At 37.7% G+C, this 17712-nt stretch overlaps 1 protein-coding gene and 1 long non-coding RNA gene across 2 annotated transcripts in view; one reads left to right on the top strand and one right to left on the bottom strand.

The window, feature by feature from the left end:
- The window catches only part of LOC134214342 (uncharacterized), a 41976-nt gene that overhangs the window by 4651 nt on the left and 19613 nt on the right, over nucleotides 1-17712 (top strand). The window lies entirely within an intron of this gene.
- LOC134214341 (uncharacterized) lies at nucleotides 11112-11620 on the bottom strand. Its single transcript, XR_009979744.1, has 3 exons — nucleotides 11388-11620; nucleotides 11213-11305; nucleotides 11112-11141 (listed from the first exon to the last, which is right to left on the bottom strand). It is a non-coding gene; the product is annotated as an uncharacterized LOC134214341 (long non-coding RNA).

The raw sequence follows: 17712 nt of genomic DNA, 5'->3' as shown, positions 1-17712 counted from the left end.
TATGGCCTAAAGTATTGCATCCCCATCGAATAGCCAATAACTCTTTTTCGATGGTGGAATAGTTTTCTTCTGACTTTGTTAGGGTTCGTGATGCGAACGCTATTGGCTTGTCATTTCCAATAGTACCTTGGGAGATTACTGCACCAATTGCGTGGTTAGAAGCATCGGTTGTTAGTATGAAATTTTTGTTGAAATCTGGGTATTGCAAGATACTACTACTAGTCAAAATGTTTTTGCATCTCTCGAATGCATTAACAAACTCAGCAGTGTGCTTAATTTTTTCACCTTTTCGTAGGCAGTTGGTGAGTGGTTTTGCAATTTTAGCAAAATCTTGAATAAATTTGCGGTAGTAACCTAGAATACCTAAGAACCCGCGAAGTTCCTTATCGGTCTTGGGTATGGGCCATGTTTTGATTGCACTAATCTTGCTTGGATTTGGTTTAACACCCTCTGGTGTTACGACATGTCCAAGAAAAGCGACTTCTTTGCGTAGGAATTCGCTTTTATCTAATTGAATCTTCATGTTATACTTTTGCAAACAAGTGAAGATCTTTGCTAAGTTTTCCAAGTGTTCTTGGAGACTAGTAGAATACACAATTATGTCGTCCATGTAAACTAGACATATTTTGCCAATGTATTCTCTAAGTATATTGTCCATTACCCTCTGAAAGGTGGATGGAGCGTTTCGCAATCCAAAGGGCATACGTAAAAATTCATAATGAATGCTTCGACACTGAATGCTGTCTTTGCAATGTCCTCTTTTTGGACTTCAATTTGATGGAATCCAGAGGCTAAGTCGAGGGTGGTGAAGTAGAGACATTTCCCTAGCTTATCTAATATATCGTTGATATTAGGAATAGGGTATCTGTCTTCAACAGTTTTCTCGTTCAGTTTTCGATAATCGATTACTAAACGCCATTTCTTTTGACCAGAGGCATCCATCTTTTTTGGAACTACCCACACTGGGCTTACTTACTTATGGATCCTGTACACCTCCGGTGGTGCAAAGGGCCGACTTGAAAGATCTCCATCCTGAGCGATGCCCGGCTATCGCTTTAACCTGTTGCCAGGTTAGATTTCGGTCGACTTCTTTTATTTCTTTATTGAGGCTTCGCCGCCATGAGCCTCTGGGTCTGCCTCTGCTACGATGTCCCGCTGGGTTCCAGTCTAATGCTTGCTTACAGATTTCGTTTCCGCCCCTACGTAGAGTGTGGCCGACCCACCTGGACCAAGGACTATTTGAATGTCTGATAATACCCTGCTCAAGCATTTTCATGATCTGCCTTTGTACCTCTTCTTTGTGACAGAAAGGATACCGGTATGATTTAGAATGTACGGGTACGTCATCTTTGGTTTTGATAGAGTGTTTAATGCCATTAGTGAACGTAAGAGTTTTATCTTCTTTGTGAAAAATATCTTCGAAGTTACGAATAATCTTTAGAAGTTTTTCACGCTCTTCAGTATTGAGATGGTCTAATCGTAGTTGATTAGATAACTGTATCTCTGTCTTTTTCCTGACTAGCTTAGTCCCAATGGGTTTTGTATCAAAATTATTCAATTCTCCAAACACAAGCCTGTTTGGATTTATTTTGGCAATGTCCTCCGTTTTGTTCTCTATTATCACTGTCGTTTTGTTATTTTTCGCGTGGTAAATTCCCGGGAGTACAACTATCTCATCAGTCAGAGGTAGTTCGTTGTCAATGAAAAAAATCCCCGTTTGTAACATCAGTGGACAATGTAATACCTATTTGTTCGTTGGAATTAACGCAAACTGTGTATGAATCAGGATATTTCTTTTCAAGGGTATAGTGCAATTTGGAAACTGTAGTTTGTTGGAGTGGGTGATAATATTAGCTTTTAAATCGGCCAAAGATTCATACCCTATAAGTCCGTCAAAAAGGAGTGAAATTTGTGGAGGTGAAAAGTTAGTGGAAGTCTCCCTTTGAAAGGAGAGAATTTTATGTATTTGTCTATCTTATGATGTCCGTTGACGCTCTTTACTACCGATGGGTTTGACATTTTTATCCATGATGTACCTACTAATGATGGATCAATATAATTTTTGTTGGCTCCCGTGTCAATGAGGAGTTTAAGATTACCAAATTCTGTTTTAAGTTCGATATAAGGCAGAAAGTTGTTGCTTCCTATTTTTCTTCTATTAGGTCGGAAGTTATTCGAAAATTTACGTCGTCAACAGGGGTTTCCGACGATTCATTGGGTGCAGGGGATTCTGATGATTCATTGGTTACACAAGCAGAGTTATCAATGGTGTTTCCTTGTTCATTATCACTGTGGAGATGGTTGCTAACATCGTTAGAATAAAATGGATTTGTTTCTAGGTAATATTCTTCTGGGTACTGATATTGTTCATATGGATAGTAGTGGTTGGCTAATTCGATGTTTCTTAATTCTTCAACATGAAATCTGTTAGCTTGAGGTGAAAAATGATTTCGTGGGGAAATTGGTTGTAATTAGGTAGGGTCGATTCATGTAATTGACATGTTTGCTCTAGTAGAGGGGTCGACATCCATCGGGACGGCCCTTGGAATTGGTTTTGGGAATGGTCTTGGGGCCATCGCTGGTGGAAAAACATTTCTAGGAGGAAATCTTTGAGGCATGTAATTATTGGGATAAGGTGGTCGTTGTGGACGTGGTCCTGGTGACGGTGGAAATCTTTGAGATGAGTTGAAATGAGTATGTGTTTGATGGCGCGGAGCAAATGTTGGTTTTGCTGGGACTGGTGGTAACGGCTTGAAATTTGGTTTCGCATAATTATAATTTTGTTCCTCCAGACACAATCGAAGGGCATCCTTCATTGTATCTGGTCCGCGTGCCCTAATTATTGGACCTAAGGGTTCTTTTAACCCAGCCAAAAAGACTTTTAGCCCCATCTGTTGATAAAACTCCTTTTTCGAGGCAATAACTGCTGCATTATTTTCAATAATGTTTAAATTATTGATCAGTAATGAAATGGTGTGGGACACCTTGCTGTAAAACTCTTCGACGTTGTTTGTTTGATAAATTTTGAAAAGATCACGAGTTAGAGACACTTCGTCTCGTCGATCGCTATAATGAGTAATTAGATTTTGTTTCATCTCGTTCCAATTTAAGTTGGTGCCATATAACTCGAGTATGTTGTCTGCGTCACCAATAATTTTTGTGCGAACCGCTTGGATCCACACATTGTGCACGTTACTTCCCTCCGCTTCATTTAGTAAAGGCATTATGTTGTCGATTGCCCTGATAAATGAGTTTAATTTCACTGGGTTCCCATCGAAACAGGGAAGATCCCGTATAATTTGTGGGTTTGGAGAGATTTTAAAATGCTCTCTGTTCTCCCAATATTAGCAACGGTTGGTGCTGGGGGCACATTCGCATGTTGGTGGAGCGCTTGTTCGGCTTGAGCTCGAACGTGCGCTAGCTCTTCGTCGCGATTAGACACGTGTTGAGCTAACTCTTGGAGTTGCCGTTGCAGCTCCTCAATTTGTTGGTCTTGCAAATTTCTCGCCATATCAAAGCGATTATTACTTCTTCGGGCTATTTTCGCACTATTTTAACACTGTTAAGCACTGAAACACTTTTATCTTACACTTGTATCTTTAAGAAAATTAAAATTCACTTACCTAAGTTTTTTATCGATGTTCCTTCGATAGTAGAGAGGACGTGTCCGATTATCCGTCGATGCTGGTCTCTCTCGGGATGTCGATATTCCTTCGACAGATTCTGGTTCCTTATGATTATCCGCGTTGGCCTTTTCTTCTCTGGGATGTGCTGCAAGTCTTCGATATTCCCTCGAAGATGTCTTTTCGACGAACACACTCACTCGCGAACTAAGAACTCGGACGCGGATCCTACCGACTGCGCCAGTTAAATCACGGGGATTCGAACATGAGTTTTTAAAAAAAGAACGTCTACTCTAAATCACTGTTAAACCAAGAATGATAATTATATTCAATTCTACTTAGAGCTAACCTATGCAACTGAAACTAGCTGACCTACACTTTCCGAAGCCTGTCCAAGGGTCGATCACTGTTGTCGTCGTTGTCCGGATGTTATTTTGTTGATGCCGCAGTTTATCGTCAAAAGGTAAATGTGCTGTAGGCTGTTATGCGTTTGCCGGTCGCTCACGTGGTTGTTGGGGTTGATGCTTTTTGATGATTCGGGCCAAATAGTGTTTGTAGGATGTTTGGTGTTTTATCGTTGCCAACTTGATGTGACGTGGTGGGTTGGTTGGTAACTTATATATATATATATATATATATATATATATATATATATATATATATATATATATATATATATATATATATATATATATCAACATATATATCTTTCAATAGAAGTAAACAGTAAAAAGTTAAAAAGTTTTTAATCTTCCGGGACTCGCACAGTTGTACCATCAGGACCATGTGAGTCCCGGAAGATAAAAGTTCTTTTACTTTTTCCTTGGCATTATATTATGAATGTGCAGAGCATTGTTGTTATTTTTGCATTGCTAGCATGATGACTGCCCAGTTGAGAAAACTTTCTGAGCCGAATTGGGAATCGAACCCAGCCTCCTTCATCATGGTCTTGCATCAGAATACTAAAATTTCAGGAACTGTTTTATTTTTCAAAAACACCGAACATCTTCATTTTTACCCTTTTTTGTGAAAGTATCCTAAATTTCACTTAGTATTCGTACCGCATCCGTGTTATACATAATTAAATCGAAGCAAGTTGAAGTTCTCACTTTCTTATGAAAATTATGATTGTTATGCTAGCAAGGTTAAAAATTGCTAAGTCGATGTAAGTAAATCCAAGCAACAGTCACGGATGTAACTTTTGAAACAGTAAAGTTATAAATGAAAAATAAAATAGATTTATTATCTGCAGGATACCCTGAAGTAATTTCCTAAGGAATTTCAGTCGATTTTTTTTTTCGAAAATTCAATTATAGGGGAACTGTTCCGTTTTCCATCTTACTGAACATATATTCATCTCATCGCGAAACAAAGAAATATAGAGCACCAATTTCGTCGCTTCTTTTTGCTAACATATGCGTACTCTGCTGAAAAAAAATCACAAAAATAAGAAACAAATCAATTTTTTTTTCATTGCTTCGTTTTTCGTGGGATGAATATCGGAGCTCAATTCCTAAAACTGTAAATTCCTTTGAGAATTTCTTCAGAAAAAAGACGAGGCAGCTTCAAGGTGAAAGTCTTTCTAAGAAAGATTAAAAAAAATCCTCCCACACACTTAAACTTCTAATGAAATAATTAATATTGAGCGTCTTAGGGGAAAATGTTACAAGGTTAATTTTTTTTTCAAACTTCCATTTACTTCCACTATAATCACTAATGTATCATCAGATGCGTATTTCGTTTTCTACTTGAAAACTTCTTCACTGAATCGTTATCGTTACGTATCGTGAAAACACTTCACTGAATCGTTACCGAGATCTCGGCAAAAAATAAACTTTGCTGAATTTCGGTAAAGAAATTACCGAATTTCAGTAAAGAATATTACCGAGATCTCGGCTGTTGGAATCTCGCCAAATATTTTACCGAGGTCTACACAATAATTAAATTGCACACTTTAATTATTTTGTAGACCTCGGTAATCTAGTAATCCTTCAGAAATTAATCTAGAAACTGTTTTCAAAAATTCCTGTTGGTTCTCCTTCGGAAACTCCTTCAAATATACAACAGTTAATTCACCTGAAATTCATCCATGAATTTCTTTAGAAAACGCTACAGTAACTCTGGGACTTTCTTAATGTAAATATCGAACAATCCTCACAAAAATTGGCTCATATTTCAAACACTTCGATTCAAATGCCGAATGAAACCCAAATTGGGCAAAGGTTCTGAATTGAATAACGTCAATAAAATAATAGTAGTTTGTGCAACTAGTTGCAAAAAATGATTTTTTCAGCACGAGTTATAAGGCTTGCCGAGTTGGATAAATACTACGAGCGCTGAAAAAAAATCAAGTTTTGCAACGAGTTTGTAAGTGTTGGTTATGTTATGTCGAGAGTGTTACCGAGAAATCCGTGTTAAGTGTAGTGTATTTCGTGGAATAAATGTTGAAGAGGCAGGTAATACTCGTATCTCAGTGTAGGTTTTTCCCAACAGCCCCCTGTAGTAGGCTAGGTCCTAAACTAAGCTCTACCACCACCCTACGCAGCCATTCACCCACTGTTCTGTGTCCCACCACCAGAGGACCAAGGAAAATCCCTTTGGGTTGAAAGAGAGGTCACTGACTGAGGGACTAGGTCATAGACCTCAATGCATGCCATGCTCGTCTCCCTGTCCACAGAACTCTTCACTAACTAAAAAGACATCGATCGATGAGGTTGGAAATCCAGAGCTAAAGTTTGAAAAGTTTTTATAGAGTTAAAGAGAAGTGGACAGTGTACTCTCGCATAAGTAAGCAGAATCAAACGGTATTAGAATCTCCAAAGCTTGGAACGCTGACATGGAATACGCTTCGAATATTCCACACCAAAACTGGCTCAAGTTTTTTTTCACTGAATAAATCACGAGATGACGTCAAATATTCGAAATCCAAATATTCAGGCTGGCCACGTCCAATGTAAACAAAAACGGACTGCGAATTAAGGAAAATATCGATCAAACTGTTGCTTAGTGAGTCAACATGAGCCATAATTCAGAAAAAAATATTTTAAGCTCTTTTTAGTGAATTGTATTCAACCATCTAAGACGAGTTCAGTACTTTCCATTTAATTCCACTAAGTTTTGTTATCTTACTGTGAGGGCGGCTTCAGTGTCTCGTATTTGTCGAGTCAAGGACGAGACACTGAAGATGGACTCACCGTATCTGCAACGATAATAAAACTTAGTGGAATTAAATGGAAAGTATGAAACTCGTCTTAGACGGTTGAGCCATAATTTCCAATTTAAGATCTGCATCTAAATTAGTTATTTTTCGCAATCAAAATGTACAGTTCATCAAATATTGTAATATTTCCAAGACTTACTTGATAGTTTTTAACCTTTACTTGCTAATTGTCTTTGAAGTTTGAACTGAATCAGATTGGTTTACTTACCCTGTAACTTGCTGCTGTAAGTTTGCCTGATGTCTGAAAGGCGAGCGACATGTTTCTGCCATTCTTCTTCATTGAGATTGACAAGAAAAAGATATCTATTCAGGCTTTCCAAGAAAATAAATTTCATCCCTCAATTCAAAAATATTATGAATATTGCTTTTCGATAACCAATAAAACGGCAGTATAGTACAGAAGTACCTCGTGATCTGCAATCATTTATTTTATTTAGTTTATCGTAAAAACAATTGTCGAGAGCTTCAGATTTGATTCATAATTATGATAACAGTATCCAGCTCTTTTTCTAACTGTTGGAGAAGTGTCTTACAAGCAAGGACATATTGATGCAATGAACACCTTTGGCATGTCGAGCAAACTATTTTCTCTTCTCTGAAATCCTGGGGTGGCATTGTGCATCTCGATTCGAACCTAATTCTATCGAGTCGAACATGTTTGGCATTACGGGTTTCAATTCGATCTCGAAAACGACTCATCGTTCGAGTATGCTCGAGGAGGTACAAGAATAACGAGATGTTTTGGCATTATGGACACTCGTTAGCACACTGAAAAACGACTCAAGTCTCGTCACACTCGTCACCTTTATAGCTTTCGAATGTTGTTCGAGAGTTATTTCTTGCTGAAAGTTTTTAATTATATTTGCTATTATTTTTCTACGGGAAGAGAATAAATGTTTTATTATTGTCTCTTGAGGAAAATAATGTCATTAGTATACCTACTTTTATATGCAATATGCAATCTCTAGTTATCCCGAAATCCGCGTAAAAACAACTTCAACTAAAATCAGTTTTCACGTATTTTTTTACCATTTCGATAAATCGCGTGAAAAATCTATGAGAAAAATCTGCGTAAAAACGTGTATATTCCAAAATCTACATAAAAATAGATGAGTTAAATAAAAAAAACGCGCATGAGATGACTCAAGAGCATTTAACTAAAATATATGGAAACATCAAAGTGATTTATTATCGAATCTTTCTTTAGCTTTAAATTATTTAGCTCAAATTTGGATCTGTGGCACTCGAATAAAGTTAAAACATTATAATTTGTGTTGTAACAATATCGCAATTTACAACACATGTCGTATCGGCATAATATTTAATCGGTTGCAACTGCTCAATAAATAATATTGCCTTTGCCCTGAGAGATGCCTTTCCAACAGGCAACATGCTACACGCAGATGAAATTACTCTTATTCTCTCTGTTTACTCACATTCGCCATGCGCTGAAGGTTGTCTCTCCAGCGGGCGGCATACTAAACACGGAGACAGCTATCTCTCATTCTCTCTGTTTACATTTCGTTTGACAGAACATACTCGATTGAGCTAGTACAGCACCATTCGAAATCTTGTACTGCGACTGAATGAAGTCGAACGAAATACATAATGCCGCAATTTTTTCGAATCGAATGCAAAAACGTACGAATCGAGTGATTCGATTCGAGATGCGCAATGTCACCCCTGATTTTGATCCCAGCCTGGTGCACCACCAATACGAACTCTCACTACTTTTTCCCATTGATCTCATTACAAGGTTATCGAAGCTTTTGGTTGTAGTTTTAAATTAGTACAGAGAAAAAACTCTTCCTTTAAATCTCCTGATTCTGAGTTAACCTAATAAATAGATATTTGTACAAAAAAAAATTATATATTTATATATGATAGTCGAACCACAAGAAGGATGAATTCTTTGCAAAGGTCTCACGGCCCTCTTGGGACGGTCTCGCGCCCCACTAGGGGGGTTGCGGTCTACCGGTTGGGAAACACTGCTTTAGTAGATTGTCACCCATAATCACACCAAGCCATTGAATCTCGCGCACGCGATTTTTTTTATTATTATTATCAAATGAAATGAATGTTTTATTAATGTTCAATTTTATTTCCTTGTACACTCAACCCTCTTTTTACGTCACTTATTGGGGGGAAGTAAACCGAATGTGACGTAAAAAGAATTTTTGCCAAAAATTCTAGTATTTCACTTAATTTATTGATCGTTGGATAGTTTTGAATACATTCACTTGCGTCTTACATGAGGTATTGTAAGATTTCTCCAAATCCAGGCATATGAGATGTTATAAGATCTCCAAATTGTCCTGGAGTTTGAATCAAATGGTCTACCGAATCTACTGAGGCTTGCATGATGTCCTCAGCCGCGGTATCATCCCAATCATGCCCTCCGAATATTTGTCTTTCACTTGCGTCTCAAGTCCAGGTATATGAGATGTTTTAAGATCTCCAAATTGTTCTGGAGTTTGATTTCGGAGTATTAGTCTTTCACTTGCGTCTCAAATACAGGCATATGAGATGTTGTAAGATCTCCAAATTGTCCTGGAGTTTGAATCAAATGTCCTACAAAATCAACCAAGACGCAACTGAAAGACAAATACTCGGAGGACATAAATGGGGTGATACCGCGGCTGGAGACATCATGAAAGCCTAGGTTGATTCTGTAGACCATTTGATTCAAACTCCAGGACAATTTGGAGATCTTAGAACAACTCATATGCCTACATTTGAGACGCGAGTGAAAGACAAATACTCGAAGGACATAATTGGATTGTTACCGCAGCTAGGGACATCATGGAAGCCTTGGTAGATTCGGTAGCCTTTTTGATTCAAACTCCAGAACAATTTAGAGACCTTACAACATCTCATACGCCCAGCTTTAAGACGCATGTGAAAGACAGATACTCGGAGAACATAATTGGGTTGTTACCGCGGCTTCGGACATCATGAAAGCATTTGTTGATTCTGCAGACCATTTGATTCAAACTCCAGGACGATGTGGAGATATTTCTGGATTTGAGACGCAAATGAAAGAAAAATCCATATGTAGGACATAATTGGGTTGATACCGTGGCTAGGGACATCATGAAGGCCTTGGTTGATTCGGCAGATCATTTGATTCAAACTCCAGGACAATTTGGAGATCTTACAACATATAATATGCCCAGATTAGAGACGTAAATGAGAGGCAGATACTCGGATACTACCGCGGACGTTGACATAATAGAAGCCTTGGTTGATTCGGTAGACCATTTGATTAAAACTCCAGGACGATTTGGAGATCTTGCAACATCTCATATTCCTGGATTTGAGACGCAAGTGAAAGACAAATATCCTGAGGACATAATTGTGTTGATACCATGGCTAAGAATATCATGGAAGCCTTGGTTGATTCAGTAGACCATTTGATTCAAACTCTAGGACAATTTGGAGATCTTGGAACATCTCATATGCCTGGATTTGAGACGCAAGTGAAAGACAAATACTCGGAGGACATAATTGGGTTGATACCGCGGCTGGGGACATCATGAAAGCCTTGGTTGATTCGGCAGAACATTTGATTCAAACTCCAGGACAATGTGGAGATCTTGCAACATCTCATATGTCTGGATTTGAGACGCAAGTGAAAGACAAATACTCGGAGGACATAATTGGGTTATTACCGCGGCTGGGGACATCAGGAAAAACTTGGTTGATTCGGTAGACTATTTCATTAAAATTTCAGGACGATCTTGGAACAACCCGCATAAATCTAAACCATAATTGAAGAATTTCTCAGATCATCCATGACCATTAAAAACAAAAAAGCTACTGTTCTAATTACTGTTCATTCAAATGATAAACTAACCTCACCATAAATCATATTAACAGCATGTTCTATTGTATTTGGTCAAACAACTACATGGGTAATGGGCGGTTAAGTATAATTACTGTATAAAAAGATGCATTTTTCAGTACATTTTTATTCATACACAGTACGTAATATGGTCCACTTACAATCGTTGTTTTTGAGCAAAACAATATGGATTGTAATATATGAACAGTTGAATGATATGGTAAAAAAATCATCGCACCGTATCCCTTATCGTTCATCACCAGAAGAAGCGATTAATAATTTTACTCAATAATTTGATTAATACACAATAAATAACATTATAATTATCCTTTATTCAATTATTTCAACACTCGTTTCTAAAAATATCTCCAGCTAGGTACAAAGAAGAAGCCATAACTTTAAGGATACTTTTTGATGATGCTTTCTGCATTCTTTCCCAGAAATACGGAGTTGTCTGCAAGAAAATAGAAGAAAAATAACAATTATAATAAAATTGAAAGGTGTGATGCAGGTTTAAAAACTCACCTGTAAATATTTAATTTTGGAACCTTCCTTCAAGTTTCGCTTCAGGGTTTCATTGATTCGCGTCATTTCGAACTGTTGGATCTGCCTCGGGAACTGCAAAATCATTTCATATTCATTATTCATGAAGAATTTAATTTATTTCAAAGTAAGTAAATTAAAGAATTCTGTTACAAACCTGATTTTATTGGTGCAAACAAATCCATATAACACAAATCCAACGGGAAACTGTGCAAAAAAAACTAAGCACCGGCTTTTTTGCACCTGAAATAAACATGACTATACCGCCTCGACTACCGCACGGAAAAATAATTCTTCCGTTTCTAAAAAATACGCAAACTTATTGCAAAATTTTAACGGCTATCGAATTTTTATCATTGGATGATATGAGAGTGCAGTGTATGTGTGCAATCGAAGGGAAATAATTTTATCGTCGAAGAATACATTTCCATTTCATAGTTATATTCTATATTGTGACTATATCTGTTATCAACCAATAATTGTTCATTATCTTTTTCTTCTCAAAGAAAATTAAACACGGAGTGTAATAAATTATAAAGAAACAGTAATTTGTGAAATTATTACACATGGTGTCGTAGGTTAAAAGGTTTGTATAATATTGTTGATAGACAAACGTATGGTCTTACTTTAAATAGACAACTATATAATTAGTAACAATATCACATAGTTCATATGAATAGTAACAACACCACAGCATATTGTTTTCAATTATGCGGAAACTCATATGCCTACATTTGAGACACAAGTGAAAGACAAATACTCGGAGGACATATTTGGGATGAAACCGCGACTGAGGAGTCTAGTGAATTCTTGGATGACCTGGAAAGGAACGGCTGCTTAAGACATATTGAGTTTGGTTTAATGAATCATATAGGGCATGAACCATTTTAAATAAGAGATAACAGCCCTTCTGTTACGCGGATAGACATCAAGACCTCTGCTCTAGGGAATTCTTGGATGACCTGGAACGGAATAATTGTGATGGCAAATGATGAATAAACAAAGCATCTACTTTGTTCTTTGGAATTCTAAGAGTGCCTTCTTATAGGCTTATTTTTGGATGTCAAAAATGTTTCAAATTAGTTTTACGTCACGTGCCGTAAAAAGGAGGCCGTAAAACGAAGTGACGTATAAAAAACTGCCGTAAAAAGAGGGTTGATTACATATTCATACCACCTACTTGGGGACCATTTAAATATTCGTACAAGTTTGAATCGACATCTGCTAAATCTTTAATTACTGTAAACACACTGGTCGGCGGTAAAAATGAATTCAGGCTGCTTATGTGCCATATCTGTAGTTCAGAAATGAACTTGTGGCTGGTAGTTGGTTGATTGGGAAGATTCCAAGATGATAGAAGAGGTTCGTCGCTTGTGAAATTTCCTTGGCGTAGAAGTCATTTGCATGTTATATGCTTATAGAAGTTAAAATACTAAATAATTTCGATAGTATGATATGTTAATATCCGCATGTGTGTTTTCAAGAGAACATTCCCCAACATTTTGGTTTTATACTGGTTTTATAACATATAACATATAATATAAAACTTAAAATGTTACTTGGGTTGGTCTCTCAGGCAACAGGCCCCCCCCCCCCCGAGGCAAAACGCCTTTTGTGGTTTCCCTTAAATTTACCGTCATTAAGGTGGCCGTAACAAAACTAGATCTAAAATTATGTAGGTTAGGCGAAAAAAGTTTCAAAATAGTATATGGGAAGGTGGGGAAAACCGAAAATTTCCACATTTTGAAGAAACGTCTAACATTTTGGCGAGGCAAAACGCCCTAGTGGCACTAACTTACAATGTACTTGCGTCTCCATGCACTATCCATACCAGGATGCTGATTCGACGACGCGTTGTGATTTGTTCCCTAGGAGCTGCCAGTTAAAAGGCGTTTTGCCTCATGAGTTTTCCGGCAACAGAATATCACCACTTTTTTGAAGCGGGCTTGGTAGTCATATGGCTACTGCTTCTGCCTCATACGCAGGGATCGTGGGTTCAATCCCAGGTCCGTTTCATTCTCCTACTTTGTATCTTTCACTATATTTCTCATGTTCTAGCAATCGATAGAACTGGAAATGGACTTACCGTTTCCATTACTATTCCTATACCTTCAACTTGAGTATTCTAACAGTAATCTAGCAGATTGGAAATGAACTATAGAGCTCGTTTCCTACATCCAATTAGAAATTCCATCAGTTGCTTTCTCCTATCTACCACATTGGCAGCTCGTTAACCGAGACCGGACTTCTGCCTCTCGAACCTAACCCAAAAATTCCAACAAATTCCGCATGAACTCGTGGCAAGTGCAGAGGTATATTCGGCTTGCAGTGGGTGAGTGATTGCATCATCATTTCCTCCCCTTCCCTACATTGACTTGCATTCTGACGTGGCAGGCGCCAGTATGACCTAACAAATGAGATCACCAGTACTTGTACATTGAAGATGTGTGCTAGTCCCAAGCAAACATCTGTTGGTTACCTGTGCAAGAACAGCTGATCTGGTCATAATGGAGTAACAACTACGAGCAGTCAATTAAGCTCAAGCTCAAGCTTAACAGAATATCACCACTTTTTTGAAATTTGAATATTATTAATATGATTGAGATTTTTGACAATTTGTGAATGGCATCAATTAGCTATCTTGTTTAACTGTTGCATGATGTAAAAATACCCATGAATAGCATTACAAATAAGACAATAAAGCAGTGTTGGTTAGCTAGGGCATATTGCCGCCCCTTCCCCTAAAGGATATTGAAAATGTGCATAATCATATGATCATATGGACACGCATGATACATTTGTGCGTTGGTTACGGGGTTATGTAGGAGAAGAAGCATCAAAACGCCCCCCGATGCAAAACACCTTCTGGGTATTCTCTCATAATTCCTGTGTTTGAGGAATTGAAAGGAAGGCAAACCCCCCTAGTGAGACTAACCTGCAATGTACTACGCGTCTCCACGCACTTTCCTTAAGTTTTTGTACTTTTGTCTGTGGAGGTCCCCTCATACCACTAAAACCACTTCGAAACCACCAAATCTACAGGCTCCTCCATAGACAAGTTGGTAGCAGCTGCCGTTAATGATAATTGCATAATTCAAAAACATAAATTTTTATCAATTGTTTTTCGCATCACTAATTGATCAACAATTGCGACTCCGACCGGAAAGCTATCGGTGAATGGAACTTTTGCTTTCTTTTGTTTCTTTTTTCCGGTACATACAACCCTGTCGGCAAAAATATATTTATTGGCAAACATTGATTTATTTATAAATTTTTGTAATATTTTGATGTAATTTTGGAACATTTTGATTTGTTTATGGAAAGTTGATTTACACGATTGAATAGAGGTTGTAATTTACCTCCTATTCCAGTGTTTAAAAATATAATTTCATAGAAATCAGAAGTACATGATTTCAATGAATCTGTATCGCTCGAATGATCCTAAAACTTTTACTAACAGGACATTGATTTAAATATGAAATGTTCGGCATAAGATGCCAGGTTCTCGAAGTGCATGTTTGTGTATGCAACTCTCGAGTATTGATCAATAATCGCACCAGATATATCCTTACAGCCAGTTGGAAACATAAGGGGCTCCCTGTGTAAGTTAGAGAAATGATTGCCATTGAGCCACCTGACTCATTTTAACTCATTTTGGAATTTCATGCAATTATTAGCTGTACATTGATGATTTAACATAAGCCTAGCTGCTTTCTGAACGATCGCTTATCTGGGTCATCACATCAACTTTTTGCTGATCCTGATATTTATGGTGCTTTGATGATTTTCAAAATAGGGATTTATCAAATGTTGAAAAAAATCAGCAATTAGCTGTTCCAAACCGTGTAGCAAAATTGTCTTCTTCAAATTTATAACATTTATGTTACAGTTACATGCTCAATCATATATTATTAGAGAAAAAAGCAGTGGTCGTTAAATCTCCATGTGGTGCAATTAACTCACTACTTGGCATCCGTTACAACAAATTGTTACATTTAAAGCAATACGTATAGTGGCACAAATTCCGCATACCATTTTGAAAGGGGTCTTCTAAAAAAACCTAGACATCCAGCTCGGTTGTTACATAAGACATTAAATACAAATTGATTATCACATTGAAATAAATTCCAGCCTGTTTTGTGTAGAAAATTATTGCTGCAGACGGGCAAGCACATCGTGTAAAAAAGAACACCAATTAGATTTGGAATTGGAAAAGTAATGTAGGTATTAAAATTAAGATGGTTAGAAGCAAAGCGATGTAGTTAACGAAATCCTATTTTCGGGAAACTACATTTTTGGTATATAGAACAAATCGGTTGTGTAAAGTAACAGTTTTCAGTACTCAACTCAAAACTTGACATGATACTTACTTATGTATCTTACACCCCTATGCTTCTATCACCTGCAATTGCTATACAACGCTCCACAATCTGCATCATCTTATTTATCGAAATACATATGATGAGTAACAACTCTGAGCAGGAAAACAAAAATTGCTCGATCATATAATTGATTGACGGTCGCCGATAAAATAAAAGCACGATACTGGAAAGCAAATTGTGGTGCTGCTGGTCTATAGGTGTCTATGAGTTGAGTGAGGAAGCCACGGAAGTGCTTACAAAATGCAGCATTGGTTCTTCCAATGATGAACCAACGGTGACGCACAGTGGAAAGGAAAACATTGGAAAGGTGTTTCAATTCAACCTACAGGTTTTCCCGGCAGCTAATTGCGCTTGGACACACTCCAATATAATGGTAACTCCATTGTTAACCTATGTTTTAATTTATCGCAAAATAAATTCGATAATAAGCCCAGACTAGAACGATTATATAATCCTACTTCTTCTTCTTATTGGCATTACATCCCCACACTGGGACAGAGCCGCCTCGCAGCTTAGTGTTCATTAAGCGCTTCCACAGTTATTAACTGCGAGGTTTCTAAGCCAAGTTACCATTTTTGCATTCGTATATCATGAGGCTAACATGATGATACTTTTATGCCCAGGGAAGTCGAGACAATTTCCAATCCGAAAATTGCCTAGACCGGCACCGGGAATCGAACCCAGCCACCCTCAGCATGGTCTTGCTTTGTAGCCGCGCGTCTTACCGCACGGCTAAGGAGGGCCCTATATAATCCTAATCCTGTTTGAATTAACTCAATTTCATTTTCTGAGGTTATCAACCAGCTTTTCTTATGTAGCATTTTTCACATAATTTTTTTGTATTCATATGGAATGTAAGGAAATGCTTCCCATAAGTCCTTACGTAAATAAGTTGAAATGGCATTTAGATAATTTTAAACATCCCATAGCGTTAGACATTTCAACATAACATTAGATAATTTTAACACCATAATTTTGAGCAATTAGGGATTTCAATCTCATTTTACAAAGATTACAACATGGAATTTAATGTTTCTTCTGAAGGTTAGACTACGAAATCTAAAAAAAAAACTCCTACAAGTAAAGTTGGGGGAGGTGCGGCACTGAGGAACTACAATTTGAATTAGGGTAACAAAAGTAAGAAGTTTGTTGGATTTAGTAGTTTTTTATAGACATTTTTTTGTAAATCAATCTTACGGAAACTCATTCTCAAGATGCAATGATGTTCCTATACAATAAATGCTCAGCCCATGTGTATGTTTTTATTTTGAGAGTCTGTCTAATATTCACCTGGATATAAAAAAAACTTTCGCGGTCACTGTGCGAAGGTGTCGCTGGTAAGTGATGGTTCGGCCAAGAAGAGCTAATGATGCGCGCAATTTCGACTAAATGATCCGCGCGCCACGAGTTGGGGGGGAGCTTACCAGCCTAATAACAGGTGCCGACCGTTGCGTTGGTGCATCCTCAAACAACAACAATAACAAATATTTTTTTTTCATGGACTGTTTGGCGATGACCGCTCCGACCCCAAACCCAAATCCACAAATTGATAACGGTAGGCGGATGCCAGAGAAGTGGGAAGTGGGCGAATGAATAGCGGCGCAGGCGTGGGACTTGCAACTTTCGCTCTCGTTTACTCAAATCGCGAAAGTGTTGAGATGGGTCTCTAAATTTTGGATGCTCAGCTGTCTCTCGTGATGTTTTGTTTTTCAATGCGAAGCAAACCCAAAGTATTTCTCAATGATATACCAAACGTAGCACTTCAAGATTGATATCACCTTTTTGTAAAAAATATAAATGGTGCAACAGGTGCGGAACATACATTAATGGAAGTAATTTAACAGTTGTTGATTGTGAAATTTCGGAGCAATTTAGCTTTTTCTGCATCCACGTAAAATATGGTTCGCACGAAAACTTTTGCTCCGGAATGTAGAGAAAATTTCCGAGACCTTCAACATAATCTATTTACTTAGTAGCTGCAGACGGCCATTTGGTTGTGTGCCAAGATAAAAAAAACTTCGGTCTCAAATTTGCCTCATGTTTGAGAAACACCGTTGTTTGAACAAAAAAACGGCTGGTGGTGAATATGCTAAAATGTTG

Source organism: Armigeres subalbatus, chromosome 2, assembly GCF_024139115.2.
Source record: "Armigeres subalbatus isolate Guangzhou_Male chromosome 2, GZ_Asu_2, whole genome shotgun sequence".
Taxonomy (NCBI): Eukaryota; Metazoa; Arthropoda; class Insecta; order Diptera; family Culicidae; genus Armigeres; species Armigeres subalbatus.
Note: the sequence above shows the minus strand (reverse complement) of the source record. Positions and strands in the feature narration are given on the sequence as shown.